The 15,191-nt window shown below is 35.4% G+C and overlaps 1 long non-coding RNA gene across 1 annotated transcript in view; it reads right to left on the bottom strand.

The window, feature by feature from the left end:
* LOC309879934 overlaps positions 1-15,191 on the bottom strand; it is a 101,332-nt gene that overhangs the window by 13,780 nt on the left and 72,361 nt on the right. Inside the window, exon 2 of the long non-coding RNA XR_014317862.1 lies at positions 4,166-4,243. This is a non-coding gene — a long non-coding RNA (uncharacterized lncRNA). The remainder of the gene's footprint in view (positions 1-4,165; positions 4,244-15,191) is intronic.

The raw sequence follows: 15,191 nt of genomic DNA, 5'->3' as shown, positions 1-15,191 counted from the left end.
TCACAAAAGATCTTTTTGTCCTTTTGACCTATTTTTCAAGAGTGTTTATACTGTTGTCTTTATTGCTACACCTACCTAATGCCATAACTTCATAGCTATATAGGTCAGGAAAGGGTATAGAAACCCTTCTTCTGAACGTGTTTTAAGAAGAAAAAAAAAAATGTTTCTCTTGCGCAGCTATGATATTAATAGCCCCTAACATTAAAAAGAAAAAAAAAAAAAAAGCTGCCTTTTATGATGACTCTATTTGATTAAGTCACCTATGCTATATGTGCTGAAGGAAAACCATAACAGCAGCTCGAGTTGAGGGGAATAAGCTGTTACAAAAACCACTGCCAGCAGTAAAACAGATTTTTGACCTACAAGTGGTATGTTAATCTACTGGGATATCACTACAGAGAATAATGTTTATTACACACATCAGAAACCTTATAGCTCTCTTCTGTCACAAAATTCATCTAGCATCCCATTAGAAGAGTGAAAGAAGAGAGGGACGAACAAGAAGGAATGCAAGTTCCAAGTTCCTTGGATTTTGTGGAATACATTCAATCACAGAGCCTCACAGAGCTTCATCCTTCCCCTGCCTGCTCCCCCACCCCAGTGTTGGGGTGATTTTGATCAGTTTGGTGTGTATACAATAAATCAACAACTGCTCAGTTAAACTACTCAAAACAGCATAAGGAATATGTTGGAAATATGCAAAATAGTGCTTACATGATTTAGAGAAAGTCATGATCGACTTTTACATATCCTATGTTTAGCTTAACACTCTTGATTATTCAGGTTTTAGAGCAGTGAGTGTTAAGATTAATTCACACCATACTAAATATAATTTTCTAAATTACAAAGTACTGTCACATGATAAAGTGCAATATTTCATGTCTACAAATTAAGAAAACGTTCTAAAGTACATGCAATGCTAAAATTCTCATCACTGGCCTCTATCCTGAAAGAACACCTGCAACACTTACGATACCTGAGGAGATGTGGGCACCAGAGGGTATTGTTGCTGCAAGGAATGTTTTATACTACATACAGAAGTATTCTTATTTAAGAACTTGATAAAACCTTTGAAACATTAAAAAATAAAAATAAAAAGGGGGGGAGGGGAGAAAAGTAGAGAAGGCAAAGAATCAGGTAAGTTCAAATATAATTCAAAAAGTATTTGCAGAGTTGACTATGCCTACTTTCAATGTGCCTGACTTAAAAGTTTGTGAAGCTTGTTATATCCTCAGATGAACTCATCAAACAATTGTGTCTCAGATTATGATATCTGGGTGCAAAGACTCCTGATTCTCCTTCCAGCTCCTCCATTAACTTCATTGTGATCATTGGCTGTTATTGAGATGGAATTTGTAACAGAGCCTAATGATATTCCACATGGAAATTCCACTGAAATTTTTCACAAAAGGACATCTCAATTCTTTACGCTTCAAAGGTCTCAGGCACAATATTCCACAGTATCAATTTCACCACTTGTGGAATAATTTAGTTCTTTGACTCACAAGACCCCTGTGACTGAATTAATAAACCAAAACAATTTCAACCTTTTACCTTAGGAATAGTATAGCATCTGGAAAAAAAAAATGTACATTTATTTGAATAGATACATCAATAAAATAATTCCTAACTCTAATATATCTATTTCAGCATACAAAAGATTATCATCTCCCAAGTGTGTTTCACTGGTATCTAATGGAGTTCAACCTGTTAGGATGTGGGAAAAAAATAGAGGTGCATACACCAAGTAAGGGACACCAGAGAGGTGAAGCAGGTCAGTTTGCTGAGCTGACGCAAGTAACAGTTGACTTCAGACTAAAAAGATATCTGCAAAATGTGCATTAGTAGTTGAGTATTCCATACCTATGCATGATTTAGGGATGAACAAGAGGCAAAACTTACACTGTTATGCCTCTATAAACACACACAATACATATATGTCATATAAATGGCAGCTAGTCACAAGTAGACATGCAAACACACAGGAAAATACAAACATTTTGAATCGTGCTACAAAGTTAGGAAATGCCAGACTTAATATGATTTTAACTCCAATTTGCTCCTGTGTACAAATGCATCACGATCCAGTATTTGATTACATGATTCTTGAATACCATTTCTTCCACAAGACCTAAGTTAGACTGCAGGTACGTTAGACTGCACAATATTCGGGGAAGAAAGGGAATGCAGAAACTTTGTGAATAAAGAGTTGAATCTGCCTTGAACTTGCACTTTGGTTCCCATTAGGGTAATAGTCACTTTGGCTTTATGCTTTTAAACAGACCTACGCTAGAAGTATTACTGAAAACTGTAGCTGACTTCAGAATATACAATAGAGGAAGCACAGGAGTCAAAACAGACAAAGCAGCCTGTCAGAGTGAGAAACACAGAAACTGCATGTTTAAACAACAGTGCACACGTATAGTTGACACCAGAGTTAAGGAAAGGCTGGTTGTTCTGGGTTGACACATCCACTGTTAAGAGAATAGTTTGGATGACTGGATGAGATACATAAGTAAAAAGATTAAAGATTAGTATAATTTTTAAATAGAAAATGCAGGCCTAGAGTCACATGAACTAAACTATGACAAAATTATTTGCAAAGATGCAGTACATATTGTGCCCTTGCTGACCTCACTGGGCAGAACAACTTCCATATATCAGCAACAGAACTGGACTTCTCTCAATAATATGCTCTTTCCATTGACCTCCAAAGAAAGGCTTCTGATGTGTATATATAGAAACATACACCAATTTATTTGTGTTTAGGAAAAGCAGCTTACATAAGCCTCCTCTTACTTTCATAAATTAGGACATACATTGAGATACTAAATACTCCTGAGTTATGAACACTTGAACTGGAACCATGTTGGCCACCTGGAAAGTATGCCTTATGGAAACTGTTACTGCATGAATAACTAGTGTCTAAATCCCTGAAAGAAAGCAGAACAATTGTTCTTATCCATAGCAGTTTCTGTATTTGTGCTAAGGGGAAGAAAGAAGAGGACCATCTGTGTAGCCTTCTAATAGGAAGCCAAAATTAAATAATAATAATAATAATAATAATGTAAACAGGTGTTTTTTCATTGTTCTCTTAAAAACACGAAATCCCTGCTTGGGCCAGTGCAAGACATGAGAGTGAGACAGAACCAGTATGGATTAATTCTGCTTTGCTTTTAGCACTGCATGTATAAAGTAGCAATACTAATTTAATAGGGGAAAATCAGAAAGAATATATAATACATATAAATTTAGGGAGCTATCAGACAAACCATGGAAGAGCCAAAATACTTCTGGGATGAAAAGGAATGGGAAACGGGGGACTTGAAGCCATTTCCATGAACATTTATTTTACAAGTCAAAATTAGCCAGTAGAAACCATGGCACAGAGCACTGATCCTCAGTTTCTCTTTGCTAGGATGGAAACTTCAGTGATGATTATTTGAAATTATTTAATGATGAGTAACTTATTACACAATGCACTATTTAGAGCATATAGTTCATACAAATAAAAGACAAACAGCATTTTAACACAGTAGGTAATCCATTATTGACTCTGATGCATAACTGTTACAAATATGTTTTTCACGTGGCTACTTATTACTTATTTGTAAAGAATAATGGAATAATGGAAAGAAGAGACACAGAAACACACATATATATTTAGCCTACACTGAGCTGAGTTGCTACAGTTTAAAACTGTATTTGATGTAGACTAAAAAAACTGTATTTGATGTAGACTAATTAGAAATATTGATTAAAATGAAGCCAGCTCACTGGAAGGATGATGATAATAGGCTAATAATAACAATTGATTTTGCTTTGATAAATGAACCAAACTGTGAGCTGAAGGTACTTTGATTTTGACCTATTTATGGTCTACATTCCCTTTTCTTATTGTTAGGTTGAGTTTCTGAGATTTGACCAGAATATTATTTAAAAGATAAATCTGAAAGAAATATATAATTCAAAGAAGGATTTGACAACAAACACTTCTATGATGGACCATTCTGAAATACAGAATTGGTTCCCTCCCCTCACCCCACTCCAGCATTACCAAATTACATGTAGTGTGTGAGCAGCAGTAATAGTAATTAAAAATAATGAGGCCTGCTAGGTCTGCTAATTCTATTATCTTTATAGCATCAGGCTTCAAGCAACTCACCAGCAAAACAGTGCAGATGAGAAATCTCTTTAGAAGGTTTAGTGGTTGTTTACAATGCAACAGGATAATCCTTCCAGCCTGGAAAAAAAAATAAAACAAAATCAAATGCAGACATTGAATAGATGCGGTTCAGAAAAAAAGCAAAGGTTAATTGGTTGATAATCAGCATAAAACTGTTTGATTATTTTTTCTCCCCTCAAGAAAATCAGAGACAACTAAATAAGGTACTGCAACATTAATTTTTTATTTCTCTGCAAAACCTATTTCTTCATGGAGTAAAAATGAAAAGTAGAATTTTGTATGCTCTGAACGTCTGTATACCATTTTAACTTTCTGTGTAAAAACCAATAGGTGCTACTCTCAGTTTTGACAGAACTGACAGTGCTATTCTAACTTGCAAGGTCCTAAAAGTGGAACTGAGGTGTGGGTCTAAACTAGGACTGTAAGGAGGTCCTTTGTCTGTCCCAATCTGTTAAATAAAGGATTTTAATTTATTTCTCCTACACTCTGATGCTGTCTCAGAGTCCCATGAGCTACATATGAGCTGTTGGAGATCATATATTTTTTTGCAGCTCACTAGCACTTAATTCCTTAAATTACCAGTGGAACAGCAACATTTGAGTTCCTAGGTTTAACATTTGCAAAACATCTCTCAGAAGATGATTAAACATTGTGCAATCTTCTTCTTTCTGCAGGCATCCAAATCCAAGCCTTCTGGAAAATTATGAATACGCACCCTCTGACTCTAGAGGAGCCTTGTTCAGCACTCATTTGTGCTCACTGCTTTCATGTAATGCCTTTATCCACCATGACTGGAGGCACATTTTCAATGTTAGAGCTAAAACACGCACGCATGTGCATCTGTATGTCTATGTGTGCAAGTGTACAGGCTTGGGGGGGGGGAGGGGAGAGAGGGTTAGTGGATTTAAAAAATCACTCTTTTTTGTATCCTGTATCATGAAGTTTATCAAAGGCAGGTTTATCGACAACTTAGATTACAGCATTTGGCCTCACTACAAGAATCATCACATATTCTTTGAATCACAATGACAACAGATATCATTAAGAAACTGAAAAAAAGTAGCTACTTAAGAAGATGATCAAAATGCATCACAGTTTAAGCACATGGAAACCTCACATTACTATTTACAAATGTTTCTGGATAACTTGATCCTCTTGTAGCGCAGTTCAGAAGGCAACCCAAGCTGGCAAGCACTGAAGCAGCAGATATTGCTTGCAGGAATGGGGTGGGGAATAAAATTGGGGGAAAAAAAAAAAAGTAGCATTCAGGAAACAGAACCTGTATTTTGCAGGTAAATCTATGAAGTTTGAAAGTATTAATTATTCTACATTTTGAAATGGAAACGGATAGATATACAAAACAATTTTCTGAATTAACTTTTCATGTCAATTTGAACATTATGCAAAAATAATGCCATTTATACTAGATGCCATTTAATTTTGTCACTTAAGTGGCAAAAATGAAAGATAAAATAAAATAGATTTTTTTTTATATACTTCTTATTTTTATTTTGGACCACCACACGATGTAGTTGCAAAGTTTCAACTAGCTGCAGACCTTTCCACAAATCACCCTAGCATATGCTTTAGTATATTTTTTATGTTTAGGATACACCTTTTAACAATTAGGATTACTCTTCTTAATTTATTATTTTTCCTGTAAGGTTTTTAAGATATGGACAGAGTTCTTAAGACATGGACAGAGAATACTTAATAATCCTGAAGAAAAAGCACTTAATTTAACAGAAAAAAAAATCTAGTTTTTTTGTTTGTTTTGCTTTTGTTTTGTTTTGTTTTTTCCCTGGGGCATATTTGCACTCCTGGATCAGGAAGATAGGTAGCTAAATTCTGGACAAGGCTGCTTAAATAAGGGCTATGTGAAAATAAAACAGTTGCATCTACATGTATATCCTGTGTAACACATCAAAAAGGAAGGTAAAAGAAACAGACAATAAGAAAACAATGTTAAGTTTTACGTGAGAAATAAAACAAAACCACACACTTACCTATTCAGTACACACACAAAGGACATGAGTTCTGATCCCAGATTTTTCCCATACTTATATTCTTGGTATTCCAAAGCAAAAGATACATTTGAAGAATTACGCAGATAGTTATTTCGATAGGCAATATTGGAATAACTTGGTCTTCTCCATAGTTTCCTACTATTCTTTCAGCATTAGATTCACATTTCCAACATTTTTATAAAACTATCAAATATTATAAGGCAGCTTTTTTAAGACAGACCGAAAAGTAAAACCAACAGGTCAGACACCAACAATAGAAATTGGTACACTGAGAAATATCTCATAACATATCTATTTCTGTTAAATAGATAAGAAAATCTAAGTTCATCACAACTTAAAGCAAGAAATTGACACGTGGTAATTCCTCTGGGATCTGTGCATCACATGCTAGAAATGGCTGGACCTAAAGGGACCTGTAGGAGATGCTGGACATCACCTTTCAGGTCTAGTAAACCCAATACCACGAGACTCTTTCAGTTAACCTGACTTTTTACCTCTTTGTTTCAGAAGTGCACAACACTGTTTTCTCATTAGTCATGCACAAAACCCACAACCCCTTCTGTTATATCCAGTCTGCTAATACAAACTTTAAAATACCAGCAACCACATTAGATAATGTGCAGTTATTTTAGAGCATATGCACACAAGAACTTTCATGTGTTTCTATACACATCAAAATAAAATTTGTTTTCATTTGTTTGGAGAAAAAAAAAAAAAAAAAAAAAGGCTGGTCTTGGCTCTCACATGCAGAAGTGCAAAGACAATTCAGCAGAGGGTGTGTCATACCTTAACAGACTGAGATAAGGTCAAACACAGAATCCCAAGAGAAAAGATCAAAGCAGTGGTTGTGAAAGCACAGAAGTAGAATCCACATTTATTTTAACGGGAGTTTTGAAGAGATTAAGTTCAAACCTGTTATGAGTTTGATTTCACAGTGCTTGTTTGGTTTACCATGTCTTTTTTTTTTTTTTTTTTTTTTTTTTTTTTTTTTTTATCATCGATAGTCTCTCCCAGTTTTCTCAAATACTGTGCTCATAATTGCTGTGGATTGAAGAATACAGTTTTGTGGATTTAGTGGAAATGGAAAGCATAGGAGGGATGTCACCAATCATTACACTAGTTAGCATTAGTCAGAGTCAAAGGTAGTGCTGAAACAGAAACAGAAGGAAATATGAAATTGCTTTTCAGCCCAGTGCTGGAGCATTGCCGTATGGAATCGCAGGGAACACACTGAGGAAAAAATGTATTAAAAACCAAGCAATATGTTCCAAAAGAGACAACCCATCCCTGCTTTCTTTCAGGGATTCACAACAGAGCACTGGAACTCCTAAAGGAAAAATTCAGTAATTTCAGCTATAACCTCTGAACAAATGAATAAAAAGCTTCAATGGAATAAAACAGAGCAATAGACCCTTCTGAGTCTGTGTATTTAGGCAACAGAAGCAATTAATTTCATCAGTACATGAGAAGAAAATGGGGAAACATATGACTCCAGTGAAACAGATCATATATCCAGTTTCATTAGGAACTTTCACAGCAATCATCTGCATCACTGTTAGTTTAATTAAACACACATTAACAAGATGGAAGCAAAAGTAACACACAGGAGGGACAGAGCAAGTAGCTAGCGGTGAGAGGCAGAGTGAATGGGACTGTCCCTTTCAACAGCACTGCAGAATTACGGCAAATGCTGGCTCTAATCTCAGCCTGGGCACGAGCTTCTCAGAAGCTACAATCAGAAAACCAGTGTTAAATAGGCTCTGCAGCATGTCTCTCCTCCAATATACATGCACCAACAGAACACACTCAAACTCTTGGGAAATCTAATAAGACAATGACTTCTGTCCCTATTGGCAGAAAGTGATATATAACTAAACCAGAGGACATAACTGAAGATGGAAGCAAAAACAGTCTTCAAAATTTCTGAAAGAATTAAAGGGTGAGGAGATTGCTAGGCAAAAACAATTAATGCATTTATCAATTGTGCCTTCATAAAAAGTTGTACTCCCCAGCACCGTCTACTTTCCAGATGGAAATAGATTAAATTAATTGGGTTAAGCATGTTTTGCTAATAGCACTGCACAAATGGTATTCACAAAGCTACAGTGAACAGGTATAGCAGCTTTGTGAGGGAGCTACCCAGGCAAAGGACTATATAAGTCCCATTTTTATATAGACTAATTACTTATAGCTTTTTCTTATGCAGAGCAGAAAACGAATAATTTTCTAAATGATAACTGCTTCTCATAAGTTCTTGTTACTCTATAGCCAACCTCATTCCTCCCTTACCAGCTTTGAGAAGCAGAATTTATCACTTTGGTGAGGAGAGCCTTAGCTTTGCAAATAGACTGCTATTATGATTACTTTCTGGTTTTTGTAAGTGGAAGTTTAGTTTCTTAAGTTACAATTCCAGAACTGGTCGTTCTTCTAAATGTAACTGTAAAATGTTCCCCAAATCCTACAGTAACAGATGGCTTAGAAGTATGTGCAGATACTGGAGTGCTACTGAAAGCTGTGATACAAATGAGCAGCCAGACTCAGATTTTGCTCCTCAGTACTGCCCAAAGGTGTTTAGAGAGGATCCTTTCAATTCAATCATGAGGAGACATACATACAACTGAAAACAAATCCAAGTCCCATTGACTGGTGTTTCCTATTGGCTCCAAGAGTAGGAATATACTTTTTCGGAACACATGCCTAAAAGACTTTTCTTTGATACAAAGGAGTATGGAATTGGCTTCTTTACATATGATAGGCACATCTGTATGCTGCAGTTGAGTATCTGTCCACTACAATTAAAGCTTCATTTGTTTAGTTTGAATGGTAAGTTGAAATAGCTCTGACACTAAGCAAAGCTGAAGCTGGTCTTCATAAATTTAAGACAAAGTCTGACAGGAAATATTATTTTAACTTGGTCCTGTCTTCATACTTCTGTGCCCTAAGCTTATACAATTTGTAAAAACAAAAATAATTTTGCAAAATACTTTCACTACAGTACTTGCTAAAAATGGCTTTTTATATCTCAGACTGAACACTTTACTGTATCTTCAACGTAAACATTGCAACTGTAAACATGAAACCTGTACTAGAGGGCTCTACTCTAGCACACCTTTCAGATCTTACAGAATCTTACAAGATTCAAAGCCTTTAAAAAAAAAAAAAAAAAAAAAAAAGAGAGAGAGAGAGCAAACACTGGCATTGTTGTTTAGCGTGCTACCAGAGCAGAACTGGGAAGATGAGAGTGCTCTGGAAAATCAACTTCATAAGCGAAAACAAATTTGACTGTTCAGAGTGGTGAGTACACACAGCTGAGGGCACTGTTCTGGACTAGTTTGGCACAACCCAAATCCCACCAAATCCCAACTACCACAGTCATTTCCTCCTCCCTCCCACTCCTTCCTTCTTTTCCCTTTTGCCATCATTGGCACACATGTAGCCACTCCACAAACCGGGTTCAGGGAAGTGTTTCTGCTGAAAATTAGCTGAGAAGAAGGAGAAACAGACAATAAGGGCCAACAGGAGCAGCCTGCAATTAGATTGGTCTAAACTAATCTTGAACTGATACTCCTAGTGTTCAAAGAGGCTATTCCTCTATCAAGATGTCCACAGAGTCAGCTACCCTATTTAATTGCACATGCATAGCTAAAAGCTATAAAAGAGAGAGGAAGGAGATAGTCTTGTCTGAAACTTTATAATGCAACCTGCTGCACTGTAGACATAATAAAATTATTTGCTAAGCCAGTCCACACATTAGAAGAGCAGCTGCCTAGTGCCTAACTACGAAATTACTCTGTAAATGAAAAGCAGGAATAAAGAGTAGCCAAATGGAAAAATACTTCCTGACCCAGCTAAAGAAAACCATTTACAACAGTTTCCCAGCACAGAGCAAGAAAAAGAGTGCATGCACAGCACTTAGATGTAGAGACTGAACTTCAGGACAGTCTGCAAAGAGATATTTTGAAAGGATGCTTCAAAGACAGTTACCTGTTAAAGAAAAAGTGGACTTTTCATTGACTATAATATATATATCATGAAGATATAATATATATCATGAAGAAGAATATTCAGGATCTAAAACTGATCATGTTACAGCAAGCAACTGATAATGTATTAAGATCAATAATATAAAATCATCTGCATTTCCATATCACCTTTCATCCAGTGCTCCCCAAGTTCTGTACAAATGATATATAACTGTTGTGAAACAAGGTGAATTCTCCAAAGTCAGTAAAGAGACCATATTATAAAATGAATCCATCCTTGGGATACAGGCATGAAATTAAATCATTTTATAGGCACAGAGACATTAGAATACTTGCCCCGTCTTATGGCAAACAGAAGACAGACCCTAAGGTGTCATTCTTTACCCAGTGAAATAAAATTACAAATATGGTATTTGACTTGCCTTGTGTTTTTCACCATAGTAGTCCAATTCCCAGCAAGTTTAAATTATCCTAATTTCAATTATCTTAATGGATCTATGGCAATTTACTGACATGAATGATCTGCCTTAAGTACTCTGATGCCCATTCAGCTATAACTAGGGGAATTCAATTCTAATTATTACTCATATTGCCCCCTCCCCCAAAAAAAAGAAAAAAAAGAAAAAAAAAAGAAAAAGTTTTAAACTTCTGGCCATAACAGCTGTGGGACTATGTTAAGTGAAAATAAGTGCCTGCATTCTTAATCTTGTCATCACATGGCTAATTAAAAACATGTCTCCATTTTGGAGGCCCAGGCTTTGGAAAAATACAGGTTTTGGCAGGCTTGTCCTAGTTTCTAGTGTATGTTTTTTCATGTTATGCAGTTTTGGATTGATAGCACTTTGCACAGAAAAGGAACAAGGGATATAATATTTTCTACAGATACACATGCAGAGTTGAGCACGTAATTTGCACTGTGCTGTGTGCACTGTACTCCTAAGAAGAACAATGCTGTTAATATAACAATTCTGTACCTGGCTACCATCAGGTTGTTTTTTTTTTCTTTATTTTTTCCAGCACATCTATCAATTCAGTAAAAGTCCCATACCTTTCAGATGAGCCCTACATGTATGCAGAATGAAATCAACACATAAAGAGGCCACAAGTGGTCTGTTGACCAACTGGTTCTCTTGGATGCTGCAACTGGAATAACTATTACTGAACATTTTCTCAAAGTCATATTTTAAGATCACAGCACGGACAGGGATGGAAGCCAAGTCCCTAGAACTTCCAGTCTGCGCCCTAAACTTTGGAGAGCTGCATATTTTTAAAGAGAGATCTGGACTATCAAAGGAACAATAAGTATAAGAACTCATGGTCTCTGCTTCAGAGAAGGACACATCTGTAATGCAGCTCTCCCTAATTTCCAAGGCCATTCACTGGATGTGTCGGGCTTTCTCATTGCTTACTTTCATGAGGTGTGCAAAGCTCAAGTCTTGACCCTCCTTGTGAACAGTGAAGAAGTTGTGCTGTGACAAATTATTTCAGTAAGCGGCCAACTCCCCTCTGTTACAATTTTTAAAGAACTTAATTCACATAAATAAAAAGAAAAGGCTTTGTTACCCATTAAACATGATACGGAAAAATACGGAAATGCTCAAGTATTAAATCCATTCCTATTTGTGCATACTTGGTCAGAATGACTGCATTAGCCCTCGTGTAGGCAAACTATTATTTTGGAATTAGTCTGTGATAATTACATGTCTCTCAACACTTTGCAACATAAATTGATTTAACAGTTCATCCTGATTTCCCATGCTTCAAAAAATCATGTCATGGTACTATTGGTAGCAAAATAGCTGGTATTACCAAAGATCACCAGAAATTGTGTGTGGAGGTACTCATTACTGGGAGTAGACTGAACAGAATATGAAGAAGCAGCAATAAATAAATAATCCAGTAACAAAAATGAGTAAATACATGCTAATACAAGAAGATGATATCTACCTCCCATGGTGTATACTGCTTCTTTCCCCTCTTCCACTTACAAACCAGGAAAAACACTGACCAAAATAAGAAAGAAAAACAAAATAAAAAAAAATAGGCCACATAAATTAAGTCATGCAAAATAATTAGTCATGCAAATAAATTTAAAAATCTAGTGCATATATATCCAGTGTATATAGTGTATACATTTTTTTTTATTTGAGACATTTTATTTGAGACATTCAACCTGCTTGAGATGCCTGTCTGAAAATCTGAATGTTTGGTAACCACACCTACCATGAAGCAGCAAACAGACACAATATCTTTTTATATAGAGTGGAAATGGAAGAAAAGACTCATTTGTATAATGCATGACCCAGGGCTGACTCAATTTCCTCCTACAGTTAACAAATTTAATCAACACCCTGTCACCACTTGACTTTTTGAGAAGACTTCTGAGATTTAATGAGCTCAACTTGGAAGTGCCAATGGACCAATATGGACACGGGAATTATTCAAGACTTCTGCAAAACAAAAAATTACAGAAAACATACTGTTTGGCAGAAAATGAACTCAAGTTTTTCTCAGAATGTGGTGCTCTCTGGATAGAAAGTAATAAGAAAGAAATAATTTTTGCCAGTACCACTGAAAAATAGCCAAGCTTAGACATTAATATGCATAAATTAATTACATTTAAGGTTTAAAAGAAAAAATATAAAATTACTTCATAATGGAAATTGCTTCTGATGTTGTCTGAAATCCTAGTGAACATAAACTAACAGATAAGAATAGATGTTTCTTCCATTAAAATCAGAAGAGAGGTGAGTCTATCTGCATCTTGATGCAAAGTCATAACGGCTTAGCAAAGTAAAATATAATACAAACTAATTTTACAGCTCTTTTCTTATGGACTTCTTTTTTAGTGCATCAGATTTTTGCAGTTGATTCAAAATAATAATGTGTTCTTGCTGTTTTTATTGAGATGAGGCATGATATCACAAAATTTAAAGTTCTACTCTTAATAAATGATACCTTTGAAAACTGCCACTATTGCATATTCCACCATGAAATTTTTGCTGCAATACAACTGATTATGGTTGTTCAACAGGAGCAGAATTAAAATTCTCAAGAATTTATAATATTAATGAAAAGAGTCTGAGGATATAAAATGGAGGAAGGAAACAGCACAGAAAGGATAATTGAAATGAGAATGGGTGACAGTTAAAACCAAATAAAATATCTAATTTTCAAGGGAAGAAATTAAGAAACATGACCAGAGTTTGCTACCTGTTAAGTTTTAAGAGATACTTAAAACCTATCTGAGTTACAATAACATATGAGAGTCCAGGCAGAGAGCCAGCCATGTAATAAACTGGACGAATTTTAAGCAAAGGAGCAGCCATCCAGACAGCAGTAAGCAGAAGAAAATGGACATGGAAGGACCAATCAATATGTAGACCAATATGCCAAAAGGCATTTTAGTACCTTCATGCTTTCTGAAAGAGATTATTACAATAAGAATAATTGATTGTTTTGGTTGATATTACTGGATCAAACATTGTGGTACTTGGCTTATTTTTATTCAGCAGAGCTGCCAGCTGACTGTGTGGTAGTCATTCAGCATCAGTCCAGTTTTGGCCCAGGGTTTTCATTACTGTATTTCTGTTTGGATAGTCTCAGATGCAGAGAGAGGGTCACTAAGCTAACATTTCTTTTGGAAGGCATTTATGCATATTTGTAGGAATGTGATTTCAAGCACAGTATTATTCTATGCTACACTGAGCATGATTAAAATGCATGATTCTTCCAACATTTCTTTCAACACACCCCTCACCCCAAATAAAAATAAGACAGCAGATGCAAACTCAGCACGAGGGGTAGGAGTAGGCCTTGCTCAGAAATCTGGGAAATAATATAAACATCATTAATAAGGCCCTTGCTGTGCCATCTTTAAAAACTTTAGAATTGGGGCCACAATGCCACAAATACAGGCTAAATTTTGCAATTGCATTTTTACAAATGTAAGGCATATATTTTTAAACAACTGCTACTGAAAATTAAAAGATATTTTGGGAAAAAATATCCTCTCAAGAACTGATCAGCAAAATAATTTAAAACTTAATTAAAACATTTTTAAGTTAATTAAAATTAATTAAAAATATTCATGTAATTGAAACTTCAAATCAATTGGTCAAATCATTAGTAGCTGCTAAGTTAAATCAAACCAGTTGTTGCAGAAACAGCTAATAATGATTAATTACTAACTTTTTGGACATTTACTGAGAAAAGTATCATATATGCAAAGAGGGAAAGACTTAAGTAAACATAAAAGATTACAAACAAAATGGTGAAGCCAAAAAAAGGAAGCAGAAGATGCTAGATGAGGTATTAAAGATGCAAACTGAAAAAAATGTTTCAAATTGTATTTCAAATTCAACTTGCACATTTGTTAGTATTACTCCACCTTGCAACATCATACTTCCTATTTTTATACCATTAGGGAAGGAAAACTGTTGTCCTAATCACAGGTTTTAGAAGTTATTTTGGTTTCTCAAAAGAAAGGCAGAGAGGAAACACCACAAACAAATACAAAAAAAAAAAAAATGCTTGGGAACTGCCTCACCTCTTGGGTAGAGTTCGTGTTGGAAGGACAGGAAACATTTTTCTTAAAAACTAAGTTTGAAAACATCCCTGAAAAAAACTGGGCAATATCTGAAATGCTGACATACCCCACTGTATAACTTAGAACTGACTCCTCAGCAAAATGTATGGTAAAAGTAATAAAAGAAACAAATTTCTTAAGTTTTTAAAAAGTTGTAAACAATAGTAATAAAAAAGAAATAGGGCAGATCTCTGTATATAATGATACCACAGCATGCATTTTGGAGACTCTAATTCAGACTGTTTTTCCAAATGGAGTAGAAACATACAAATCCTTTCCATTCAAAACAGAGTGTCCTCACTGAAACGTATGCTATAGCTATTAATGAACATGAACAGTGCGCACAAGCACCTGCGTTGGGGTGTAAAGTTAGTTTTAAAAGTATTTGCCTGGTCCCTTATCAATGA

Source organism: Aythya marila (genome assembly GCF_965140915.1).
Source record: "Aythya marila genome assembly, chromosome: 7".
Classification (NCBI taxonomy): domain Eukaryota; kingdom Metazoa; phylum Chordata; class Aves; order Anseriformes; family Anatidae; genus Aythya; species Aythya marila.
Note: the sequence above shows the minus strand (reverse complement) of the source record. Positions and strands in the feature narration are given on the sequence as shown.